Raw genomic sequence first — 5,555 nt, forward strand, 5'->3', positions numbered from 1 at the left:
CCCCCAGCCTTCGAATATTCACTGAGTACGGAAATATTGCAGGTGATGCGCTAAATTTTTCAAAATGTCGTTATTCAGTGGTTCACCACAGACACGCCTAAGTCCCGTTTTCCGTCTTCAAAAGAGCGACTCTATTGGTATATTATGTCTTGATTACACCTATGATGGCATATCAGAATCTGTGTGGCTCTCAATTCTTGAAGATGTAAGACGATATATTCAGATGTCAAGGGTATGATTTGCCCCTATTAGAAAGAAGGTACTCAGTACAGTCTCTATTTTGCGGCCGAGTGTGGTACGTTTGTCACGTGGTACAGCCACCATTACGGGTTACTAGGCCCTTGCAGTCCAATCTTGGTTCCTCTTTATGGTCGGGCAGTACAGAACTGGTCTGTCGGGCGGCACATGGGCAACCACGCTAACGCCGTGGGTTCGCGTTCCCATCCGTGCCTGTCCGCTGCCGGCTGCTTGCCCTGCGATTTCTGCTCCGTATGTTAAGGCATGATCAGTGTCCTGCGCGTGAACTCGCCTGCTATTTCCTTGGCACAAAAATTCGTTACAGGTTACCAGGCGTACATTTAAATCGCGGACCACAAGTGTTAAACGCACCTGCGTTTTACTCTACGGCCGTGGCATATTATCGCTACATACAACAAGTATTTCCTGACGAAGACGGTCTCGAAAACCGTGTTGCGCAGACAATGTTAGCCTTGCTGCTTCTTCTTGTTCCTCCAGCGCGCTGCACACGTTCCAATAATGTGTCGTGGAATGCAATAACGGCGTCATTTCTGCCTGGCCACCTACGCGACTTCATGTGGCGTCTAGGGTGGCTAGTGCTTCAAACTCGGGACAGGCTAGAGCGGTGGGGTGTAGTTTCATCTTCGCGGTGTGCCAATTGCCCCCTTCAGGAATCCAATAAACATATGCTGCGGCAATGCGCCGTTGCCAGGGTGTTTTGGAGGGCCGTGCATACTGGTTTCCGTGGCCTTGGAATTGACCACTTTATCACATCTGGTCGCTGGTCACGTGGCCGCTTTGCACGAGGTGTAATTGCTGCGGGGGCCTTTTGTCTGTGGTCTAACCGATGCGAGGCAGTTGCGGCGGGGCATCGTCGCCGTGCTCTGTGTCCACTCCCGGGGAGGCTCTACTCTGAGCTGCTGTGGTTTCTGTCAGAGGTGTTGTTCTTCCTTGGGGTAGAAGAGTTCCTTCGACAGCGGTCATGCCGTTTCCTGTCGGTTGCTGATGGACGCGCACAGCTTAATTTTCGTCCAGTCTGGTTATTGTAGCCAGGACATTACACGTGTTCATTGAATGTGCACAGAATTTAAGTGCCTGTAACTTCTGTGTGTGCGTGTTCTCTTATGCATGATCATTTTTGTTTATACACATCTCACAGTATCACTTCGAAATTAGGTGAAGTGTGTGTGTCATCATCATTGTAGATAACCATTGTGTACACGGTATATACTGAACATCATTTTATACATGAGTGAATTAGATGATGTTTCACTATGCTTTTCCGTGGATCTATGTTGTTATATGTTAATGAGTGAGGACTCAAACACTCCTTTGAGAACGTGCCATGTATACAATCCTTAGTTCCTTGTATATGTTATCGTCCAGGTGCCTTTTTGCCGTGATTGTGACTGAGTGTTCGTATCGTCCCTTGTTTAAATAAACTTTTTCTAACCACAGTAAGGAAAACAGGCGCTCGTATTTGAGATTTCCCGTAAGAGAATTATGTTTTCTCGTAGACCCAAATTATTTTCCGTCGCGTTCAATTAACACTCCGACGCTATCACGTCTGTAGGTTCTGTGCAAGTCGGATGTCACGAACTTTCTTACGCATTTTACTGTGAGAAATTCAATTGTTCATCAGCGCCTGTGTGCCACGCGGAGGGCCTGCGTGGTTGTGGTGCGGGCAAATTTTCTCTGCTGACGCACAATGCAGCCGGCCGCGGACACCGGTTTTTGTGCGGCAAGGAGCGCTTAACGCTTTCGCGTTAAAATACCGACCACCCAGAGCCAAACAGGTTCGCTTTAAAACCGCATATAGTATGGTCCTATCAGACCGTTGTGAGAGACGCCGCAGGATCCGCCTACCATCATTCGAGCATAAGCAAGCGTGTTTGTCAAACTGCAGTGCGTATCGCGCGCTGATTCGTGAGATGTGGTATAAACGAAAGCTCGTCCGGCGGAGGTTGGCGCGGGGGTTCCGGAGGTCTGATATGGGAGAGATACCTGGTTGCGCACCCAAACAAGCTCACCCTTTAGGACGTACCTTGTGCCTAAAAACTGATCGTCATCTCTCTGAATTGAGTCTACTTTCCTGGAAACTGCACTCGCTACTTGCTTGGAGAAATTTTACGGCAGCCAGATAACGCGCATGGCGTTCGCCACCTCGAAGTGTTAAGAAAGAATTGGGACTGGACGACGGCTACGCTTGGGGACGGGAGCAGCGCCGCCAAAGTGGTGCCGTTCTCTTATCAATGGTGCTTCATTGTGCAAGTAAATCCTAATCAGCACTGCTGTGTTCTGTGCACAAGATAAGCGGTTGTGGCACAAGAGGTGCATGGTGCAATACTCTCGAAGCGTTCGGGTATGTTTAGCATAGTGATGTGCGTCTGAACACATACTGCTACGTCATGTTTCCTTACGGTGGTCTGGCGACAGGAGGTGGTCCCACAGGAGGCCTCGGGGAAGGAAACTGTGGTCTACAATATAGAAAGCAGTATTCGGTGGGTGCGATATTAGCATGGAAAGCGGAAAGAGCAGGAATATCTTACGGTGGTCTGGCCACAGGCGGGGGTGGAGGCTGGTACGCAGGTGGGGGCCTTGGGGTCGGACGTTGGGGTCTGTGAAGGTGGAGACGATAAATAACAGGCACACCCAAGACTAGTGCGAAGAGTAGCTCGACACAACTGGGTGGCAGCATTTTAGATATCGAACGGCTTTCATGTCAGAAAAACACAAACAAGAGTCAATGCTAAATTTGCAGGAGATTGCATTTGCGTGGAAAATGAGGCTTCTTATAAATAATATGTTAACTATTAGAATAAGGCGCGTTGTTGGAGGGGGTGGGAAGGAGAGTGGAGTGGGTTACCGTGGAAAATTTTTAACCACCACTGTTTTTTTCATAGCATGCGCCCAGTGCAGAGGTACGTGAACGTATTTGCATTTCGCGCGCATGCTTCCACGAGCTGCAACGCCACTGTGCCACAGCGCGTATCATGTTGAAGGCACCTGGATACCCGCATGAGCTGTGATTAATTCATCTGAATCGCCTCAATGATCCGTGCTAGGCTATACGTACAGTGTCTTCCACAGTGCACAAAACAAGACTACGCAATTAGAGAACCAGATATCGCGGAATAAGATAGAGAGCAGGCCAAAAACATTAAGAGTGACTATCAGATATTGCAACAATAAGGGAAAGATATGGAATTGGTTTCATACGGTGGTCTAGGCGCAGGTGCAGGAGGCTGGTACGGCGGACCAGGGGGGCTGAAATTGTGCAAATTACAAGGATGTTGGTCTAATCGGTTCTGCGCGATTTTAAATGCAATACACAGACGAGCCCGTGAAAGTCTTACGGCGGTCTCGCCACCGGAGGCCGGGGCCCTGGAGGGGGTCTGGGCGGAGGAGGTGGTGGTCTGCGAGGGACAGTTGATGCGGGTTCAGGCATTGCATAAGGCAGTGGTTAGACAGTGAATGAGAGCAGACGTTTCTTACGGAGGCCTGGACACAGGAGGTGGAGAGGGGAATGCAGGTGGGGGTCGCGGTGAGGGAACTTGCGGTCTGCAAAATGTTTGCGCCATACGTATTAAGGAGCAAGGCAAACTCGTTTGCTAAATAGAAGTGCCTACGGCAGTGAAATGGTTCAGTAGGAGTTGCTTGTTCGTATTTTACATTGGCCTCAACAATTCATTTATATAATGTGGATAAATATAGGAGCAGAAAACTGTTTAAGGTGGTTCGGGAAAGTTGGTATAGACATTTTTACCTATATTAGAGTAATAATTGAAATTTGCTGGCATTGTATTATTTATATAGACACCCAGAATAAGATCGAAATGTTCGCTGAATAATATAGATATGTCCTACAAAGATTACACAACCATCGAACGCACTAAACAGCCGCTGGTGTGAATTTCAACAGGGAAAATAGTTGTAAATGGAAATAGTTGTAAAAAAATTGTAAATTGCGCAACGTTGAAAATTTAGCTTAATGCTCTTAAACATATTAGATTTTAAACAGTGTTGTTATAAAAAAAAATTCGCTGCCGTTAGCTCGGCAGATGAGTTCTCGATATTTTGTATGAAATAGAGATCTACATGTTATGGTGTTCAACCGTGACAAGCACTAATCATAAATTGAGTAATCGCAAAAGCACACACAAATAGTTTTAGGCAGTCATATAAGCATCACTCAAACTTATGATTGTTGGAGTAACGGCAATTATCAAGTGATAAACGTCTTCGACCATGCAGTTCTAAGGAAGACCTAATGCGAGAATTGAAGCCGGTAATCCTAAGTGTCAAATAACTTCGAGACTCGGAAAAAGCTCGCGTTGCTGAATTGTCCATTAGAATTAATATGGGTTTAGTTTATTGACCGAAATAAAAAACTGGCAGTCAGAAAAACGCTTATCAAATGTTCATCAGAGAAGTGGCTGTTTTTCACTCGTCATCTGTCGTGTGAAATGGTTTTGATTAAATTTCTATGCCGATTGCTTTTTTCATAAATATATCACCGTATATAAGGAAGCTCGTAACGGAGGTCTAGGAGCTGGCGCTGGAGGCTGATACGGTATACCAGGAAGGCTGAAGGTGGCATGAATGTCGAGTTACCAGTAGAGCTGTGCGTCAAACTATGCGATAAACACTCACAAAGGCAACGTAATGCTAATGAGCGTGCAAGTTGTCTTGGTCGTTGTGGTCAGTAAGAGCGCAATGCTTTCAAAGTGTGCGCGGCCATTTTGTAGCGTTACGTGTTTCCCCAGATACAAAGTTTGGGTAATGTTTTCTTACGGCGGTCTGCCGACAGGAGGTGGTCCCGGAGGAGGAGGTCTCGGGGAAGGAAACGGTGCCCTATAAGAGGAAGCAATATTTAGTGCGTGCGAGATCGTCATACAAGGAGGCCTTAACATCTTACGGTGGTCTGGCCACAGGCGGAGGTGGGGGCTGGTACGCAGGTGGGGGCCGTGGGGAAGGACGCTGGGGTCTGTGAATGTGGAGGCGAAAGATATGCCGTGCATTAAATGCGATGAACACCGAGTAGTAGACATTGCGCGTGGGCGGACACGTCACCGTGTTCGATGCACTCTCTTGGCAAGCTGCAACTACGAATGATTGTCGAATGGCTAAATTTACAGGAAAGCACGCTTGAATCGAATGTTATTGAGCGTTGTTTTCGTTTCTTATTAACGAGGAATTGTTTGAGATATTTTAAATGCTCACACACCTCGTACTGCTAATCTGATTTCTTCAGCATCACATGTACTACAATTAGCTTTATTTTATTGTTGAGTAGCTTGTACATAGATTTGGTAATT

This window comes from Dermacentor variabilis, unplaced genomic scaffold (genome assembly GCF_050947875.1).
Source record: "Dermacentor variabilis isolate Ectoservices unplaced genomic scaffold, ASM5094787v1 scaffold_13, whole genome shotgun sequence".
In the NCBI taxonomy this organism is placed as follows: domain Eukaryota; kingdom Metazoa; phylum Arthropoda; class Arachnida; order Ixodida; family Ixodidae; genus Dermacentor; species Dermacentor variabilis.